This window comes from Mus musculus, chromosome 17, assembly GCF_000001635.26.
Source record: "Mus musculus strain C57BL/6J chromosome 17, GRCm38.p6 C57BL/6J".
NCBI lineage: Eukaryota > Metazoa > Chordata > Mammalia > Rodentia > Muridae > Mus > Mus musculus.
The window spans coordinates 16,541,536-16,564,038 of NC_000083.6; the positions used below are offsets into that span (position 1 = coordinate 16,541,536).

Below are 22,503 nucleotides of genomic sequence, written 5' to 3' on the forward strand. Positions count from 1 at the left end.
GGTTGAGAATGTAAAAAAAACATATAACCCCGTGGGGAGTGGGGCAACCACTCACTAAAGGAACAATGTCATTTCCTAGTATCTCTTATTCTTACTAACTTAGCGATAACAAAAGACTAACAACATAACAGCGATGTGAGAGATTTTAGGAAACAATCATTGGCGTGGAAACTTGTGGTGCAAAAATCTGATGAGAAAAATCCAAAAGAAAGCTGCAATGGGGTGAGGAACAGTCAGAAAAGAATAATTGGTGTTCAGATGCATTGCAGAGAGCACAGAAACAATCATTCTTGTACATATTTAACAGACGTGTATAACTCTACTCTAACTACAGAGTATAACAGTACTGTCTATAAAAGCTGTTTGTCAGAGATTGAGGCAGTACACACAGGGCTGGCCTGCACCAGGATCTCTGTGTATATCTATGACATCCAGTTTAATGTTTGAACGGACTTCTGAACATGTGAATGATTGAGTCTCTGTTTCCTGTGCCTTCTCTTAGGCTTTTTTTTCTTTCTGTTTGTTTTGTCCAATTCTAGTGTGTTTTTATCTTATTATATTTTATTATTTGTAGCCTCCCTCAGCCTTGAAGCAGGCTGATCCAGACTTTGACCTTGCTGCCACTAAGAAGGAGATTACCTAGGGTAGAGCCTTCTGACCTTGATGGCTCTATGTGTTCTTCTTCAAGACTCTGCTTCCTGCTGAAAGGTCCTTGAGATGTTCCGGAGACACACCCTGTAGATCGCCTATGGGTTGGCTCCAGGCACCAAGAATGGGCTGATGGGGAATGGGCCTACCCTCTTTATAAGCACGGACTCTCAGTAAACATCAGAGGCTTTGAACAGAAAGGTTTGTCTTGGCCTCATTCTTTTCTCACCATCTGATCTCTTTCAGCCCCAGCCCACCTTTCAGGGGAAACCCAGTTCACGTGACCCCAGGCATCTACAGGTGGTGTGGGATGTGGGGCCTGAACATGGCCGGACAGTCTGAGGGAATCCTGTCTTATGTGGAGCTCCACGAGAAGGGAAGAACAAGAAGATCGTATCGAGCACAGTGAGCAACAGGTATTCATGCTAGCACTGGCTTTAAACTTTATCTTTTTAAAACTGTTGCTGTAGGTGCGATAGGATACAGGCTAAGTTGGGACAGTGTTGACCCGGCACTGATTCCACTTAGCAGAAAATGGGATCAGAAAATTCTAAACAGGCATCTGTCCGCAGCCTCCAAGAGCTGCTTCAGGCGAGAGGAGTAGGGTTTGAAAAACATTTGTTAGAAGATTTCTCAGATCAGATAGATTCTTGCTGCCCATGATTCAGAAAAGAAAAAACTTTAGATAAGAGAACCTGGGAGAGAATTGGAGAAGCTCTGAGAAACACCCAGGCAGATAATATCACCCTCTGCCTCTGAGTGCTCGTAAAAGAAGCTATTGATGAAGAGACCTCACAGGCATCAGATAGTACCCAGGCAGAGTTTGAAGAATCTCAGGAAGAACACCTGCCAGAGAGGACTTTCTCAGAAGAGGGCCCTCTCAACCCTAAATTAGAAAGATACAGAGACTCTGATGATGAGCTAACATTAGACAAGGAAGATCATTCAGAAAAATAGCCTCCAAATATTTTGGTGAGGATTAGCCTCCTTGCAAACCTCCTGCTCCACCTATGGCCTCCACTATAGGAGATGCTACTCATATGGATATGCAACGAAGTAAATTAGAGTTTGAAATCAAGTTGCAGAAATTGACTAATGAGCTTCGGGAGCTAAAAAAAAGGTGTCAAATACAGGGAAGGTCAGCTATTCTGAAATGTACCAATCTCCACTAGAAAGAGCTGTGAGTCAGACTCGTGGGAAAGGGCAAGATACTTCTGACATGTTAGCCTTTCCTATAGTTGAGATAATTGATCAGCAAGATAATAGGGTCAGACAATACCAGACTTTGGAGTTCAAGGTGATAAAGGAGTTAAAATCAGCTGTTGCACAATATGGCCCTACAGCTCCCTTTACACAAGCATTATTGGATACTGTCATGGAGTCACACTTAACACCCCCCCCCCAGATTGGAAGACTCTATGTAAGGCTACTCTGTCAGGAGGAGATTTCTTACTTTGGAATTCCGAATGGCAAGAAGCCAGTAAGAGAACTGCCGCTTTGAATGCTCAGACAGGTAATCCTGACTGGGATGTTAACATGCTTTTAGGAGAAGGTCAATATGAAGGCAATACTAATTATATTGGGTTTCCTGTTGGAGTGTACACACAGGATGCTATCGATGCTCGACATACTTGGAATCAGTTACCAACTAAAGGGGATCTTGGTGGAAGTTTAGCCAGAATTCAGCAGGGTCCTGATGAGCTTTACCAGGACTTTGTGGATAGGCTATTGAAAGCAACCGGTAGAATTCTTGGAGATTCTCAAATGGGAATTCCTTTCCTTATGCAATTGGCTTATGAGAATGCTAACACAGCGTGTTGCGCCACTGTTCAGCTGCACAAAGGACAGACAGATTTAGCAGGATATATCCAGCTTTGTGCAGAGATTGGGCAGTCATATAATCAGGGTTTGGCCTTGGCTGCTGCTTTGCAAGGAACCACTGTGCAAACAATGCTTGCACAGAAACGAGGGAATAACGCATGTTTTAAGTGTGGAAGTTTGGGTCATTTAAAAATGATTGTTCTAAGAGTAGAGGTGCAGGGAGTGGGCAAGCAGGCCGTGCTCCAGGAGTTTGTCCTCAATGCAAGAAGGGCAAGCATTGGGCTAGGGAATGTAAATCCAAGACAGACATTCAAGGTCGTCCTTTGCTGGGAAACGAGAGGAGGGGCCAGTCTCGGGCCCCGAGATACCCACAGCAAGCAGCTTATGGGGCCATGAAGCTGCTGCCCAGCCAAAGCAATCAATTTTTGAATTTGTCAGGGCAACCCCAGGAAGTGAAGGATTGGACCTCTGTTCCACCACCCACACAGTATTAGCCCCAGAAATGGGAGTTCAAACTTTGCCTACAGGAGTTTTTGGACCTCTACCTGAAGAAACTTGTCGATTTCTTTTAGGACAAAGCAGTTCTATTGTAAAAGGTCTGCAGATTTATCCAGGTGTTATAGACAATGATATGAGGGAGAGATTAAAATCATGGCTGCTTCCCCTCATGGTATTAAAACTGTACCTGATAATCAAAGAATTGCTCAACTTGTCTTAGTTCCTTTACATCCACTACCGTCCAGATTTGTTAAGAATAAGAGAAGACAAAGTGGCTTTGGTTCCTCTGATGTGTATTGGGTTCAAGATATTACTAATCAGAGACCTAACCTTAAATTGATAATTGAAGGAAAAAGCTTTGAAGGATTAATAGATACTGGAACTGATGTAACAATTATTAGAGGACAAGATTGACCTTCAGCTTGGCCTTTGTCTGATAAACTTACTCACCTTCAAGGAATTGGTTATGCCAATAACCCAAAACAAAGCTCTAAATTGCTAACCTGGAGAGATGAGGAGGGCAATTTGAGACAAATTCAGCAGTATGTTATGTCAAATTTGCCTGTTACCCTATGGGGAAGAGATCTCTTGTCACAGATGGGCATTATAATGTGCAGTCCTAATGAGGCAGTGACTAAGCAGATACTAAGAGAAGGATTTTTGTCCTGTCAGGGGCTAAGAAAGGAAGGACAAGGTATTAAGACTTTTGAAAGTTCTAAACCTTACTCTAACACAAAAGGCTTAGGGTATTTTCAGTAATGGCCACTATCTTGCCTGCATCCCATGCTGATAAAATTCAATGGCTTAATGATACTCCGGGGTATGGGTTGATCAGTGGTCTTTACCTAAAGAGAAAATAGAAGCTGCCTCTTCACTAGTACAGGAGCAATTAGAGGCAGGACATTTAGTAGAATCTCAGTCTCCTTGGAATACTCCAATATTTGTTATCAAGAAAAAATTTAGTAAATGAGATTGTTACAAGATCTAAGAAAGGTTAATGAAACCATGGTACCTATGGGAGCTTTAAAACCTGGGCTTTCATCTCCGGTAGCCATTCCTAAAGGATATTATAAAATTGTGGTAGATTTAAAAGATTGTTTCTTTACTATTCCTTTACATCTTGAGGATTGTGAAAGATTTCCTTTCAGTATTCCTGCTATTAATTTTAAAGAACCTATGAAGAGATATAAATGGACAGTTCTTCCACAGGGCATGGCTAATAGTCCTACCTTATGTCAAAAGTTTGTGGCACAACCCATTCAGCCTGTGAGACAATGGTCTATGATCTACATTATTCATTACACAGATGATTTCTTATTGGTGGGAAAAGACCTCCAGGACTTGATTTTATGTTATAGAGATTTACAACAGGCATTGGCTGATAAAGGACTACAGATAGCTCCAGAGAAGGTACAGACTCAGGATCCTTATAATTATTTGGGTTTTAGACTTGCAGATCAAGCTGTTTTCCCCCAGAAGATAGTTATTCGCAGGGACTGCTTACCAACTTTAAATGATTTTCAAAAATTGTTAGGTGATATTAATTGGCTTTGCCCTATTTAAATCTTACTACAGGAGAATTTAAACCTTTATTTGATATTCTTAAAGGGATTTCTGACCCTACCTCCCCTAGATCTTTAACCTTAGAAGGATTGCTGGCCTTACAACAAGTGGAATGAGCTATTGAAGAACAATTTGTCACTTAAATAGATTACTCTTTACCTTTACATCTGTTAATTTTTAATACGATTCATGTGTCTACAGGATTGTTGTGGCAAAGGGCTCCTCTAATGTGGATACATTTGAGGATATCTCCTAAACGTAATATCTGCCATATTTTGAAGCAGTAGCTCAGATGATCATACTTGGAAGAAAGCAGACACTAAATTATTTTGGGAAAGAGCCAGATATCAGCCTTATAGTGTAGATCAAGATACTTGGCTGAATCAGCACAGTACAGATTAGTTGCTTGCTCAAATAGAATTTATAGGAATTATAGATAATCATTATCCTCAAGATAGGCTGACAAAGTTTTTAAATGTACATGAGGTGACATATCCTAATATGACCTCTTTACAGCCTTTGTGTAATGCTTTTCTGATTTTTACTGATGGCTGCTCTAAAGAGCAAGCTGGATATCTTATGAATAATCAACAGGTAGTCATAGAGACTCCTGGCCTCTCAACTCAGTAAGCAGAGCTGACATGTTTTTCAGTCTGCAAATGATGGTTTTAATATATTTACTGATAGTTTATATGTTGCACAATCAATTCCCTTATTGGATACTTGTGGTACATTTAACTTTAATATGCCAGCAGGATCTCTGTTTTCACAATTGCAAAACATTATTCTTGCTCAAAAACATCCGTTTTATATTGGTCATATACGAGCTCATTCTGGTCTTCCTGGACCTTTCCCTGCAGGCAAGGATTGCATTGACAGAGCTCTAATAGTAGAGGCCTTAATTTCAGATACTGTTGCATTGGCTAGACGCAATCATGATAAATTTCATCTCTCTAGCCATACCTTAAGGCTCAGACACAAGATCACTAAAGAGCAGGCAAGAATGAATGTAAAACAATGCTCTAAATGCATTACAATATCTCCAGTTCTGCATTTAGGAGTTAATCCACGAGGTCTTATGCCTAATCATATTTGGCAAGTGGATATAACTCATTATGCAGAATTTGGAAAATTAAAATATATACATGTTTGTATTGACACTTGTTCAGGATTTCTTTTTGCCTCTCTACATATGGGAGAGGCCTCTAGAAATGTAATTGATCATTGTTTACAAGCCTTTAATGCTATGGGATTGCCTAAACTCATTAAGACAGATAATGGGCCATCCTAAACTGGCAACAATTTTACTTCATTTTGTAAGGAATTTGGTGTCAGACATAAAACTAGAATTCCTTATATGGGACGAGGAATTGTTGAACGTGCTCATCACACTCTGAAAAATTGGCTTTTAAAAACAAAATGGGGGCAATTATACCCCCCAAAGTCACCAAAAGCACATCTTACTTTTGTCTTATTCATTTATTTTTTTGCAAACTGACCTTAAAGGTCAGTCTGCAGCAGATCGCCATTGGCATCCAGTTACTTCCAGTTCTTATGCCATAGTTAAATGGAGGGACCCATTAACTAATAAATGGAATGGTACAGACCCTGTTTTATTTGGGGGAAAGGTTCTGTCTGCATTTTTTCACAAAAAGAAGATGGGCACGATGGCTGCCTGAAAGATTAGTTTGTCAAGTGTACCCAGATCTTGAATCTTCTATTAAGTATGATTCCAATCCTGATGTAGCTAAAAACCTTTTTTAGCCAGAAGAGTTAATTTGGAGCACAGCCTCCATTTCCAGAGAACTTACAGACTTTCTGTTGATTCTAAAAGTCAGCCCTTCTACACTGGGATGTCAGAGTCTAAGCTTAAACGTTGCTAATTTGCAACTAAATAGAGTACCCAGACATCCCCAAAGAAGTTTTTATCCTGTTGTTTTTCAACTGTCTCGACCTTGTTTTTCAAGCAGATCAGTCAATGCCTTACAGCCTGTTTTCAGAAAGTATATAGCTCAACTCCAGCAAAAGCAGGTGGCAGAAATCCATCGATATGAAGAAGCATTTTAAGTATATTGTGGCTTTGGTCTGATTTGGGAACAAGGTGTGCTATGAGGGCCGATCAGTCAATGACAGGCAACCAGATTTCGGAACTATATCAATCTAAGACAGAGGTATATGCCAAAAGACTGTGGTTTATTAATAATACACCACAAAGGCATGTTTGTGCAAAATAAATACAAACAAGCTGCATATATTCTCTTTAACGGATAAGAATAGTTTGGGAAAATCTGAGCCCCCAAGCCCCAGGCGACTACAGTTATTAAGCTTGTTTTTCTTTTTTTTTTTTTTTTAATTTTTTTTAATTTATTATGTATTTTCCTCAATGACATTTCCAATGCTATCCCAAAAGTCCCCCATACCCTCCTCCCCACTTCCCTACCCTCCCATTCTCTTTTTTTTGGCCCTGGTGTTCCCCTGTACTGGGGCATATAAAGTTTGTGTGTCCGATGGGCCTCTCTTTCCAGTGATAGCCGACTAGGCCATCTTTTGATACATATGCAGCTAGGGTGAAGAGCTCCGGGGTACTGGTTAGTTCATAATGTTGTTCCACCTATAGGGTTGCAGATCCCTTTAGCTCCTTGGGTACTTTCTTTAGCTCCTTCATTGGGGGCCCTTTGATCCATCCAATAGCTGACTGTGAGCATCCACTTCTGTGTTTGCTAGGCCCCTGCCTAGTCTCACAAGAGACAGCTATATCTGGGTCCTTTCAGCAAAATCTTGCTAGTGTATGCAGTGGTGTCAGCGTTTGGAAGCTGATTATGGGGTGGATCCCTAGATAAGGCAGTTTCTAGATGGTCCATCCTTTTGTCACAGCTCCAAACTTTGTCTCTGTAACTCCTTCCATGGTTGTTTTGTTCCCAATTCTAAGAAGGGGCACAGTGTCCACACTTTGGTCTTCATTCTTCTAGAGTTTCATGCATTTGGCAAATTGTATCTTATATCTTGGGTATACTAAGTTTTGGGCTAGGATCCACTTATCAGTGAGTACATATTGTGCAAGTTCCTTTGTGATTGGGTTACCTCACTCAGGATGATACCCTCCAGGTCCATCCATTTGCCTAGGAATTTCATAAATTAATTTTTTAATAGCTGAGTAGTATTCCATTGTGTAAATGTACCACATTTTCTGTATCCATTCTTCTGTTGAGGGGCATCTGGTTCTTTCCAGCTTCTGGCTATTATAAATAAGGTTGCTATGAACATAGTGGAGCATGTGTCCTTCTTACTGGTTGGGGCATCTTCTGGATATATGCCCAGGAGAGGTATTGCTGGCTCCTCCGGTAATAGAAATGAAAAGGGAGACATAACAACAGATCCTGGAGAAATCCAAAACACCATCAGATCCTTCTACAAAAGGCTATACTCAACAAAACTGGAAAACCTGGATGAAATGGACAAATTTCTAGACAGATACCAGGTACCAAAGTTAAATCAGGATTAAGTTAACGATCTAAACAGTCCCATATCCCCTAAAGAAATAGAAGCAGTCATTAATAGTCTCCCAGCCAAAAAAAGCCCAGGACCAGATGGGTTTAGTGCAGAGTTCTACCAGACCTTCAAAGAAGACCTGATTCCAGTTCTGCATAAACTATTCCACAAAATAGAAGTAGATGGAACTCTACCCAACTCATTCTATGAAGCCACAAGTACTCTGATACCTAAACCACAGAAAGATCCAACAAAGATAGAGAACTTCAGACCAATTTCCCTTATGAATATCGATGCAAAAATCCTCAATAAAATTCTCGCTAACTGAATCCAAGAATTAAAGCAATCATCCATCCTGACCAAGTAGGTTTTATTCCAGGGATGCAGGGATGGTTTAATATACGGAAATCCATCAATGTAATCCATTATATAAACAAACTCAAAGACAAAAACCACATGATCATCTCGTTAGATGTGGAAAAAGCATTCGACAAGATCCAACACCCATTCATGATAAAAGTCTTGGAAAGATCAGGAATTCAAGGCCCATACCTAACCATGATAAAAGCAATCTACAACAAACCAATAGCCAACATCAAAGTAAATGGTGAGAAGCTTGAAGCAATCCCACTAAAATCAGGGACTAGACAAGGCTGTCCACTCTCTCCATTCCTATTCAACATTGTTCTTGAATTCCTAGCCAGAGCAATTCGACAACAAAAGGAGATCAAGGGGATACAAAATGGAAAAGAGGAAGTCAAAGCTTGTTTTTCTTAATGAGAGACAGAAAGGGAATAGGTAGAGAAAGGAGGAGATTTGAATAGAAACTAGGGAAAGTAGAGGAAAGTGAAAACATAATTAGGATATATTATGTGAGAAAAAGTCCATTTTCAATAAAAGGAGAGAAAACTGTGCTTGTATAAATTCTTTATTCTAGCAATTCAACTTTGTAGTGTATCCTATTGTTATTCTTAAAGGAATTTTGTTGTATATTTCACATGATACAATAACACAATCTTCTGTGTAATAGGAAAATATGGAAAAGAAACTAAATTTTTATCAAGGTGGCTAAGAAATTAATTTACATTACATATATAGTATGAACTATCATACAACTGCAACAACTTAAAGTAGCTCTTTGTACACTAAAATAGAATGATGTTCTTGGACAAACCCTGTGAAAGAACAGATTACGTTGCTTATGATAGAGTTTTCATGCATGCATAAATGCTGGGAGTGGAAGTATTCTCATTTGAGAAAATTGAAGGTACTCAAATAATTGGCTTTTGGAGGAATGAAGTATCCACACGCTGGTCTCCCCCCTTAGAATAGGGGACAAAATACCCATGAAAGGAGTTACAGAGACAAAGTTTGGAGCTAAGATGAAAGGATGGACTATCCAGAGACTACCCCACCCAGGGATCCATCCTATAATCAGCCACCAAACCCAGACACTATTGCATATGCCAGCAATAGTGATTTTGCTGAAGGGACCCTGTTATAGCTGTCTCGTATGAGGCTATGCCAGTGCCTGAGAAATACAGAAGTGAATGGAACAGTCATCTATAGGCTGGAACAAAGGGCCCCCAATGGAGGAGCTAGTGAAAGCACCCAAGGAACTAAAGGAATCTGCAACCCTATAGGTACAACAACAATATGAACTAACCAGTAACCCCAGAGCTCGTGTCTCTAGCTGCTTTTGTAGCAGAAGATGGCCTAGTCGGCCACCATTGAGAAGAGATGCCCCTTGGTAATGCAAACTTTATATGCCCCAGTACAGGGGAACGGAAGGGCCAAAAAGTGGGAGTAGGTGGGTAGGGGAGCAGGGCGGGGGAAGGGTATAGGGACTTTCTGGATAGCATTTGAAATGTAAATAAAGAAAATATCTAATACAAAAAGAATCACCTGGAGGGCATCATCCTGAGTGAGGTAACACAATCACAAAGGAACTCACACAATATGTACTCAATGATAAGTGGATATTAGCCCAAAACTTAGGATATCCAAGATATAAGATACAATTTGCTAAACACATGAAACTCAAGAAGAATGAAGAACAAAGTGTGGACACTGTGCCCCTTCTTAGAATTGGGAACAAAACACCCATGGAAGGAATTACAGAGACAAAGTTTGGAGCTGTGACGAAAGGATGGACCAACTAGAGACTGCCATATCCAGGGATCCACCCCATAATCAGCTTCCAAATGCTGACACCATTGCATACACTAGCAAGATTTTGCTGAAAGGACCCAGATATAGCTGTCTCTTGTGAGACTATGCCGGGGCCTAGCAAACACAGAAGTGGATGCTCACAGTCAGCTATTGGATGGATCAAAGGGCTCCCAATGGAGGAGCTAGAGAAAGTACCCAAGGAGCTAAAGGGATCTGCAACCCTATAGGTGGAACAACATTATGAACTAACCAATACCCCGGAGCTCTGGACTCTAGCTGCATATGTATCAAAAGATGGCCTAGTCGGCTATCACTGGAAAGAGAGGCCCATCGGACACACAAACTTTATATGCCCCAGTACAGGGGAACGCCAGGGCCAAAAAAATGGGAATGGGTGGGTAGGGAAGTGGGGGGAGGGTATGGGGGACTTTTGGGATAGCATGGAAATGTAATTGAGGAAAACACGTAATAAAAAATATTAAAAGAAAAAAAGAATCAAAAAAAAAAAAACGAAAGAAAATCTCTAAATTTAAAAAAAAATGGCTTTTTTTTTTCTTTTGGAATGGTGAGATGGCTCAGTAAGTAAGAGCAGTGACTGCTCTTCCGAAGGTACTGAGTTTAAATCCCTGCAACCACATGGTGGCTGACAACCACTTGTAATGAGATCTGATGCCCTCTTCTCATGTGACTGAAAACAGCTAAAATGTACTTATATTTAATAATAAATAAATCTTTTTTTAAAAATAAATTGGCTTTTTTACTATATAAGTGCACACAGCAAAAGTTAATTATTATTGACTACCTAGAAAATTGATATTATATAATAAAATAAACATATTTTCATATTGATTAAAATTAGCTTGATAAAAGATACAAAATGATTAAAATATAAACTACATAGAAGCATCTAAAATTTCCTCTTACTCATAAATAGCCTATATTCCTTTTGAAAAATGAGTATCCAAATAATTCAAACGCTTTAAAATTTTAATTTTTATCATATTTAATTATTTTCTGTGTGTGGTTGTGTGTGTGGGAAGAGGGTAGGCATAAATACCAGGCGAATATGTGTGAAGGTCAGAGGACAAATGAAAGGATTCAGTCCTCTTTTTACTGTGTAGGTCCCAGGGATCAAATTTGGTGGTAACATTTAATCCTGAGTAATGTTGCTGCCACAGTTTTAAATGTTTGAATGTACCATTTTATATTCTAAAATTATTACAACCAAGTTGAAGTGGACCCATTAGGTGGATTGTAATCATTGATCTACAGGCATTTTATTCTTTATTTCTAACAGCCCAAGAAGAGCAGAGTCTGATATTAAAAGAATTTAAGAAAAACCAGAAATACCGGTAGACCCAAGTAGGACCATCTTTTCCCTAAACCCAGGATATTATGCATCTGGATAATTCGTGTGCATAATGAAAAGAATGGGGTGCACTATCTCCTCTAGACTTTTATAAAAATGGCATTTTGAAAAACTTATAGCCTCTTTATTCTTGTGATTTTCTATAATAAATAGGTTAATTTGCTCACCATTTTTAGTACAGTCTGTATCATAAATTAAAATCTAATCCCAGCTGTTTGCTCTTTCATGGATACACAATACAGAGGAAAACAGAATTGGCCCCTGAGCTTGCCAACTGTATTATTCCTGCATGGTTACTTTTTTTGGTAAAATACTTTACTCACATTTTGCTTAACATCTTCAGTGAGCATCTGGAAGAGTCTCTTACAATGTATATGTTTTCGTCCTTTTCTGAGAGGAAATAGAAATCGTTTGCCAGTTTTATTATTCATAAGCCAGAAGAAATTAGTAGCTAACAGTATTTTATATTATAATCTGGGCCCAGGTTTTCCATGGAAAACTTTACAATAATCAGCTAAATAGACTTAAGAGTATTTCATTCATTCACAACTGTCTTAAAATGGAGTAGCAATCAGGGCATTGAGTAAATTGCTCTAGGATAAAAAATATTAATTTTTAACATATTCATCAGGCTAAAGACTGTAGAATCTATTTCTGATGCTTATCTAAAATGTGAAAGAGAACCAGAATCAGCAGGCACAGAAATTACTAAATAATAAAAAGAGAAAATGTCAATAATGAATTGCACATGCTGGGCAAACTTACACCCACGTTTTTCTTTCCTGCTGGCCCTGGACTGGGAAAGTTCTCTGAGACAGATTCAGAATTTACTTTACATCATGCTAATTTATCTCTCTTGAGGAACTTTCCCTAGTCCCTCCATCTTCTTTTGCTCAGCTTGGCTCTTCTCTTCCTTATCACCTACTGGCTTAATTTTTGCTTCTCTTCAATAAAAGTCTCACCAGAGCACAGATACTCCTGAAATTTCTAGCCTTTAAATTTCTAGTTCCTGACAAATAGAAAACACTGTTTAAAACATGATAATTTAATGAACAAGATACTGAGTAGAACTTTTAAACTAATTATTGGACGTAGTCAAGAACTATTTAAATAACTCTAAACAGCTAAAGATTGTTTTTCACTGAATTTTGTGTTGATGCTATAACAAGCCATGCACTGACTGGGAGAAGTGGTTGGCCTGTGCTCTTTGACTGAGATAAATGTCATTTTTCCTTAATCCATTTGAAGAATGTTGGCCTGCCCTCATACAGATTAATATAAAATTCTTATAGAATTGAATCTTACAGATTGTTTGAATCATTTTTTGTATTCAGGCTTTTCAAGTTTTTCTACTTAGAATCAGCATACAACAAACAAAAGACTTCCATAGCCTAGGAACCTGCAGATAACAATCGGATGAAATGTGACCTGATTATATGTATCTGCCTCCTTTTCAGCTTTCTTTTTTTTTTTTTTTCTATTCATCCTCCCTGAAAGCCCATTAGTCTTCCATAGTCATCCATATACTTCATTTATTTTATATTTAAATTTCTACATATGGAAAATATTGGCACCAATCCTTAGTTATCTGATTTATTTCATTTAGGTTCATCTGCCATTCTATCATTTTTTTCTACAGGTGAAGGGATTTTTCTTTTTATGAATGAATTATACTCTAGAATATAAAAATGTACATATATGAATGATATATATGTGAGAATATATATGTGTGTGTTATTTTTATTCATGTATTCAAACGTACCTAGTGGTTGTGTAGCTTTATGTTTATAAATAGTACTGCAATGCATATACATAGAATTTCATTATATATGCTAATCTGTTTTCTTTAGTTGTATACCCAGAAGTGGCACAGTAGTATCAAACGGCAGCCGTATTCCTACTTTGTAGTGGTTTGGCCTGATGCTGCTTATATTCTAATGCTAATTTTGGCCTCCAAAACTGGTTGCCCCAGAGACAACTCCTAGATGCTAGCTAAGTGACCCTGCCCCCAGTTAATTGTCATTGGTAAATAAAGATGCCAACTGTCAATAGTTTGGCAGAAGAGACCTAAGTTGGGTTGAGGTTTGTGGGGTAGGGGGTTGTAGCAGAGAGGACCATGAGGAGGTAAGAAGGATGATGGTCATGGAATATCAGAAGAATGTACAGGAGAGAAGGAAGGACCAACCACCATGGCTTTGCTGACCTATAAAAGCGTGGCCATGTAGGACTGGCCAATTGGAGTTAAGAGCAGCCCAGATGGAACATAGTAAGTAGTAAGTAATAACTTGGGTTTATCGATTGGAAAGTAAATTCTAACAGTATGGTGGGTAGGCAGCTGCCCAGCTAATGTGCTATTTAAGGCTTATTAAAAATATGAAGTCTGAGTGTGTCTTTCATCTGGGAACTCAATGATCATGGCAGGGTAGAATCCCCTGGATGGGATTTTAAGTCTTTTTTTTTTTTTTTTACTACACTTCCTGTTTAAAGAAATTTCCATAGTAGAGATAGTAACATATTTTCACAGATACCATTTAAAGGTTCCTTCTCTCACACTTTTTAAAAATAATAGTCGTTTTACATAAGATGGAATCTTAATGAGGTTTGCTATATATTTCCCTGATGGCTAAATATATTGAGCATTGTTCTTAAATTATTGACAATTTTTATTTCTTGTATTGAGAAGTGTCTTTTCAGAATATTTGCCCATTTATTAATTGAATGATTGATTCTGTTAATTGACTTTTGCAGTTTACTATGCATTTTGAAATCTTGTCCTGTGTCAGCTAATATAGTCAGTAAGGATTTCTTCCATTCTGTAGGATATCTTTATGCTGCTGGGCTCTTTCGTTTGCTGTGTATTTCTGAATGTAGTGTACTTTTACATTCCATTGATTTTACTTTGTTTTAGGTTATGTTCAGGAAATCATTGCCTGAGCCAATATCTTGTCATGTTTCCTCTTTATTTTTCTCTGATAGCTTCAAATGTTACATTAAAGTCATTGTTTTACACTTTAGTAATTTTTGTATAGTAGAGAGAAAAGGACTGAATTTTCAGTGTTTACATATGGACATCTAACTTTCCAAGTGCTAGTTGCTAAAGAGGTTGTCTTCTCTCTTATATGGTTTTAGCTGGTTTGTAAAGGGCCAGTGTCTGTAGGTGTGTACGTTTATAGACATGTCTTCTATCTCAATCTCTAGTTTTACCTTTTTCTTTTTATTGGTCCTAAGGCTCTGTGATGTTTCAAAACAGATACTGTGAAACATTCAGCATTGTTCTTTTGAATGCTGGAATTGATTTTTTAAATGCTGGAATTGCTTTGTAAAGAAGTTCTTGGAAAAATAACACTAAAATTATGGTCAGGAACATTGAATCTGTAGATTGTTTTCTTTCCATTCATTTCTATCTTCATATTTGTCTATTTCTACAAACAACTACACTAAATTTGATTATTATTTAATCACTTTAGTGAACAACATTCTGTTAAAGGCCCAATCTTTTTAAGTACTGCTCAAAACTGAAGGCATGCGGCAGAGGGAATGAAGTCAGAATTGTATTCTAGCATTTGGATGTTAGAGGCAGAAATTTGAAGTCTACCTCGATCATGCAACACATTTGAAGGCAGACTAAGATACTCGGTTAAAGTTTATGTAAAAATAATCCAAGGCATGGGATGTAATTCAGAAGTATAACACTCACCACCAGATATAAGGCCTTGAATTAGATCCACTGAACCGTGGGAGAAAGGAAGGAAGGAAGGAAGAAAAGACTTAAATATGTGAAAAATAATTAAAATAACAACTATGACACCAATAAAAAAAGAAAGACCACAAAAATATCAGGATAAACTAACATGTCTAAAATTAATATAACAGAAGCTAATAAAATATTTTTAAAGGCAGGTCATGCATTAGTATACTTAAAAATTTAGTATCCCGAGCTCTCCACAATTTAGCACGATTTTTAAATGGAAAAAAATGAAAAGAAAAAACACCATATTTTTAAAATTCCAATTTAAAACTAAATAAATAAAAATGGGAAAAAAGTGAAACATGTCAGACATTAATCTTAGCTGAGACACTTGAACAAGAGAAACTTTCTTCTGTGTCCTCCATCATTAAAAATCCATGTCCACTCCAGCAGCCAAGCAAGATGCCCAAAGGGAAGAAGGCCAAGGGAAAGAAGATGGCCCTGGCCCCCGCCGTCGTCAAGAAGCAGGAGGCCAAGAAGGTGGTCAACCCTCTGTTCGAGAAGAGGCCCAAGAACTTCGGCATTGGACAGGACATCCAGCCCAAAAGAGATTTAACGCGCTTCGTCAAATGGCCCTGCTACATCAGGCTGCAGCGGCAAAGAGCCATCCTCTGCAAGTGGCTCAAAGTCCCTCCTGCCATTAACCAGTTCACCCAGGCCCTGGACAGGCAGACAGCTACTCAGCTGCTTAAGCTTGCCCACAAGTACAGGCCAGAGACAAAGCAAGAGAAGAAGCAAAGGCTACTGGCCCGTGCTGAGAAGAAAGCTGCTGGCAAAGGTGACGTCCCAACTAAGAGGCCACCTGTCCTCTGAGCAGGAGTCAATATAGTCACCACCTTGGTGGAGAACAAGAAGGCTCAGCTGGTGGTGATTGCCCATGATGTAGACCCCATTGAGCTGGATGTTTTCCTACCTGCCCTGTGTCGAAAGATGGGGGTGCCCTACTGCATCATCAAGGGAAAGGCCAGGCTGGGGCACCTGGTCCACAAGAAGACATGCACCACTGTTGCCTTCACACAGGTTAACTCGGAAGACAAGGGTGCTCTGGCTAAGCTGGTGGAAGCTATTAGGACCAATTATAATGACAGATATGACGAGATCCGTCGCCACTGGGGAGGCAACGTCCTGGGTCCTAAGTCTGTGGCTCGAATTGCCAAGCTGGAAAAAGCAAAGGCTAAAGAACTCGCCACTAAATTGGGTTAAATGTACACTAAATTTTCTGTACCTAAATATAATTACAAAATTTAAAAAAAAATCCATGTCCAATATTAGAATCCACTAGGTGTGCATGAATGTAGTGAGTTGCAGATGAGCTTGACTATAATCTCTTCCTGGGTATATTTTCTGTGGTAAGACTATAGTCATCCCATATTGTTTTTTAAGATTTACTTATTTTTGCTTTATGTGTAAGAGTATTTTACCTGCATGTATGTCTGTATATCATGTATATGCCTGGTTCCAATGAAGTCCAGAAAGAGGTGTTGGACACTTATCTCATGGCACAGCCCTGAAAGAGCATTCCATGTTCTTGTCAAAGTACAAGAAACTCAGACTGGTTCCTTTCCTGGGGCTGGAGTATATGTCAACCTCTCTTGGCCTGACAAAAGAAGAAAATTATAGTAAGGAAAAATTAAACATTTTGATTAAGTACAGAATGAAACAGACAGACTTAATGAACAAGCTGTGATAAAAAAAATGAAAGTAAACAAGAAAAAACAAACCCCACTAACAATTTCTTTTTCAGAAGGGGTAAGAATTGATGACACACATCCCATATTTTTTAGTGACAACATTTGTCAACCATCCACAAGTATCTGTATCATTTGAATAGGAGAACAATAAAGCCCTGCAGTATTTGACCACAGAAGAAGTAACAGATTTTAAAGAAATAAAATCAGGGTATAGAATGGAGTTCTATTTTGATGAGACTCTTTACTTTGAAAACAAAATTCTCTCCAAAAGATTTCATCTGAATGGGAGTAATGGTCTATCTTCAAAGACCAACAAAGTCAAATGGAAATCTAGAAAAGTTTTGACAAAATGCGCAAGTCCAATGCATAATAAGACCTCTAGGAAGTGTCAGCCTGAGGAACCACAGAACCTTTTGACCTGGTTTCGTAACTACTCTGATGGATGAGTTAGGAATGGTCATCAAAGGTACTTGGTCATGTACTTTGCAGTTCTATTTGCTGATATGGATAATGAAGGATGAGAGGGGAAAGACAATGGTGATGATGAAGATGATGGCGATGTGATGGATTGGAAAGTATTAATGGAGAGAATGAGGATGGAAGGTGAGAAAGACAAAGAAAAGGAGCAAGGAGAGAAGGATGAAAAAGATGAGCAATACAATAGAATACTGGTGGAATTAAATCTTCTTATTTTATTTTCTTTCCCTAGTCCCTGGGAGCAATATGTAGTCTTTCTTATCATCCTTCTGGTTTTGATGTCTTTTTCTTCTCAACCCTGTGGTTCTCAACTTATTATGGGAGAAATAGCTTGAGAAAAATACAATGGGAAAATAATCTCCACTTTTCTTTTCTAGCTTAATTTTAATCCTTTTTTTGTCTCAAAAACTGAAAATGCAACAGCACAATCATGTTTTCTGGGATAAAAGAAAAGCCTTCCAGCTCTTTTCATTCTCCTGGAGGGCAGAAGGTACTAGGCTCCTATGGATTAGAAAGTAAAGTTGAAAGTTTTCTTCTCTTATCTGTATATTGGACCAGAGATTGCACTGTATCTTCAAGTGACTGTGGATAGTTATCACTTACCAAAATATATCTGTGTACACTATCTTGTTTCATAAATAGAAAGAAGTATGGAGAGCTATCAGAGGTGAGTAAAGGGTGGGTTTGAGATGTCTGGGAAGGTTAATTGGACATTTTGACAATATGGCATTTCTTTTGGCATTTTTAATTTTGGTGTTTAATGGATATTCTTGCAATTTAACTCAAGTGAAGATAACACGTTTAAGATAAAATCCTCTCCTATTGATCATTCAATGACAACAGGCTGAGAAAGAAATTAGGGAAACAACTCTCTTCACAATAGCCACAAATAATATAAAATATCTTGGGGTAACTCTAACCAAACAAGTGAAAGATCTGCATGAAATTAACCTCAAATCTCTCAAGAAAGAAATCGAAGATCTCAGAAAATGGAGAGATTTCCCATGCTCATGGATTGGCAGAATTAACATAGTAAAAATGGCCATCCTACAAAAGGCAATCTACAGATTCAATGCAATGCCCATCAAAATCCCTAATAATTCTTCAAAGATGTGGAAAGAGCAATTCTCAAATCCTGGAAAGGCAAAAACCCAGAATAGTGAAAACGTTCCCAACAATAAAAGAACAGCTGGGGAATCACCATCTCTGACCTCAAGCTATACTACAGAGCAATAGTGATAAAAACTGCATGGTATTAGTAGAGACACGATCAATGGAATAGAACTGAAGATCCAGAAATAAAACAACACACTTACAGACACTTGATCTTTGACAAAGAAGCCAAAAATATACAATGGAAAAAAGAAAGCATCTTCAAAAGTTGTGCTGTTCTACTGGCTATCCATATGTAGAAAAATGAAAGTAGACCATATTTGTCACTGTGCACAAAGTTCAATTCCAAGTGGATTGAGGACCTTAACATAAAACCAGACACACTGACTATAATAGAAGAGAAAGTGGGAAAAAGCATTGAACTCATTGGTACAGGGGGGAAATATCCTAAACAAAACTCCAATGGCTCACACTCTAAGATCAAGAATTGATAAATGGAACCTCACAAAATCAGAAAGCTTCTGTCAGGCAAAGGACGTAGTCAATAAGACATTCGGCAACCTACAGATTGGGAAAAAAAAATCTTCACTAGCCCTAGATCTGATAGAGGGCTAATATCCAAAATTTATAAAGAACTCAAGAAGTTAATCACCAAAAAACCAAACAACCCAATCAGAAAATGGGAAATAAAACTAATCGGGGAATTCACACCAGAAGAATCTTGGATATGGGTGCCTGGTTGGTGGTCAAGTGTCTGAGAGGACCTGCAGTCTCAATTAACCTGGACCCCCAAGACCTCTCAGACATTTGACCACCAACCAGGCAGCATACACCAACTGATATGAGGCCCCCAACACATATACAGCAGAGGACTGCTGGGTCTGGGTTCAGTCAGAGAAGATGAACCTAACCCTCAAGAGACTAGAGGCCCCAGGGAGTTTAGAGGTCTGGTGGGGGGGGGAGAGGGAAGTGGGGGCTCCTCATGGGGACAGGGGGTAGGGAGGAAGTATGGGATGGGGAACAGTTGTAGGGTGGACCGGGAGGGGGATAAAATCTGCAGTGTAAAAAAAAATTAAAGAAATTTTAAAAATAAATAAAGAATAAGAAGAGGAGGAGGAGGAAGAGGAGGAGGAGGAGGGGAAGGGGAAGAAGAAGGAGGAGAAGAAGGAGGAGGAGGAGGAGAAGGAGGAGGAGGAGGAGGAGGAGAAGGAGAAGGAGAAGGGGAAGGAGAAGGAGAAGAAGAAGAAGAAGAAGAAGAAGAAGAAGAAGAAGAAGAAGAAGAAGAAGAAGAAGAAGAAGAAGAGAAGAAAGAGAGGGAGGGAGAGAGGGAGGGAGGGAGGAAGGAAGGAAGGAAGGAAGGAAGAAAGAAAGAAACAAAGAAACAAAGAAAGAAAGAAACAAAGAAAGAAAAGAAGAAAACAAAACCTCTCCTAATGAAAAAAAAATTGAAGTGGTATCTGCAGTGGGTCTGAGAACAAGTCTTGAGAATTGGTGTGGTAGCAAGGAGCTGGAAGAGGGTGTCACTCTAGAGTGGTCATATGAACCATTTATAATTGTTGGCAAAGGTACCTAAAAGGGAAAAATAAATGTTCTCCCTTGCCATTCAGTCTAAGCCTGTAGGCAGGAAAAATAACAAAATTCTAAAACTGGATTTTGGTGATGGTTGCACAGCAATGTGGGCATACTTAGTTCAGCAGTTCAACTCAGTGTGACTTGGACCAGGGGACTAAAATATGTGATTCAAGTTCTTATAAATATTTACTTTTTAAAATCAAAGCAAAACGTATCTACACATCTTTCAAGCTTTTAAATATGTTATCTCCAGTAATTAACTTACCTTCCATACATCTTAAACAAATTCTTCTCATTCAAACATGGAACAGCTGTAATCATGTGGTAATGCAATCAAGATTCCTCCTAACAGTTGTAGCTTTTGATTCCTCATACAGGAAAAGGAAAACGTTCAGTTACCCTTTTGTCTGTTTATCTGTCTGCCTGGCTATCTTGAGGGAAGGTCGTACTAAGTTAGTACATACTTAGGCTGGGCTTCAACTCACTGTATAGCCTAAACCTACTTCTAACTTTTGGTCCTTCTGCCTCAGCCATCTAAGTAGCCAGAATTTCAGACTCATGTTATTTTTTTCTTGAAAAGTATTACTTTGGGGTGGTATATGATTTTATTGCTGATAGTAGATAACTAATAAGGGGACTCATCCCTAGGAAAGACAAATTTTCTCTCAGTAGTCACTAATCATCTATGGGTGGGGTCCCATTAGAGTTTCTCCATACATTTTGTGGTATTCCAAATGACGTTACTAGTATTCAGGTCTTGTTTAGGAAGCCATATTGTAGCTATTTAATTATGTAGCTTCCCTGTCATAACTAAAGACACGGGAGACTTGTATTCCTCTGACTTTTATAGTCTTCCTTTCCTTTTTGCTCCATGTTCATATACCCTAAGTATATGGGTTTTATTGTACATATATAAATTAAGGCTGATTATCCCTCAGATTACCACTGTTGAATCAAAATATGCATAAATTTACCCAGTGTAGTATCCTCTACCAGCATCAGTGGAGGTGATTTTAGGAAAAGTGAAATCTGAAAGAGTGTAATACACTCCCATTTTACGTGCTACAGCTTCAGCCAACATCAGAAAAAATATATCAGTTCTAAAGTAACATTCATTCATCTAAATTTGTTACATATCTACAAGGCATAGGTCAATTTTCTAAGAGGTTCTCAGTTTCCATGCTCTTAGTTTTCATTAAATCAAACACCAATTTAAGAGGTAAAAGCAGCTTAAATATTTCTCATTATTTCATGGCATTTTAAACTAATGGGGCAGTTGAGAGCAGGAATTAATGTGCCTTTTTGCAATTTGTAAAAAATTTGGCGGCATGCACACACTAACCTCAAGGCAAAAAGGAAACAACCTGCTCTCTAGTAAATTAAATAACTGTTCGTTTAAATGCTACATGAAGAGTATGGTTTTAACTGACTGTGAAGATGATGGAGCATCTTGTCATCTCTGGATGTTTTAAACAGCAATTAGAAACTAATGAACATTTCACTCACCATTGTGTCTTCATTGTCCAAGCACTGCAAGCATTGAAAAGTCACTTGATCACCTTCTTCTATATTTATGCAATATCAGTACATTATACAAGAAATATTAATAGTTTCAATGTGGAAATAACCCCAAAACTACCATCTGTCCAAAGTCTTATCTTAGGGCCCTCTCTTCTAAAACTATTCTGGTCTAACCTGTCATAAATTGGATTTGCCAGTCTGTAGACATTAAAACAAGGATTTTATAAAGTATGATTTTTGGATAGGATTCTATAAGTACAGATGAAAAGATGGGCATATGCATAAGGAAATAGAAGGAAGTCAACAGAGGAGGTCAGATGGAATGGCTGATTATAGAGGATACAGGGAACTCAATCCTAGCTGGGGAACTCTTAGTGGCCTATGTTGAATGTATCCCATGTGAGTAACCAGTGAAATGGAGTATTTTCTTCTGATTTCCCATCAGTCATTCATTGATTGGGAGTTATTTTTAGATTTAAGGTGCCTATGTATCTATTATCAGCGTATGGACAACAGAAATAGCCTTTAGGTAAAAAGGCTATTGTGTCTTCACTTTGAAGGACAATGCTCAGTGTCTCCTATCATGGTTATGATCATTCCCTTCTTCTATCTTTAAGTATATAGTCTCATATAGTAGTCAATATTTCCAATATAAATCCAACTGCAGAGTTTCTGTTTTTCCCAAGGAAGGTCATCACCACTTTCTTTCTATCCCAACTCTTTGCCCTATGTTCTTGTTGGCAACTCCACATTCTGACCCCATAGACTTGGAAAATGAAAACGAGGTCCAACTAGGGAGACTAAAATCTTCTGACTTGTCT

The 22,503-nt window shown here is 38.5% G+C and overlaps 2 pseudogenes across 1 annotated transcript; both read left to right on the forward strand.

Annotated features, from left to right (window-relative positions):
- Positions 1 to 989: 989 nt before the first annotated feature.
- Positions 990 to 16,553, forward strand: Gm4786 (annotated as a pseudogene). The gene is made up of 2 exons (XR_003952304.1): positions 990 to 1,064; positions 15,702 to 16,553. The product of XR_003952304.1 is annotated as a predicted gene 4786 (transcript).
- Positions 16,876 to 17,652, forward strand: Gm17939 (predicted gene, 17939; annotated as a pseudogene).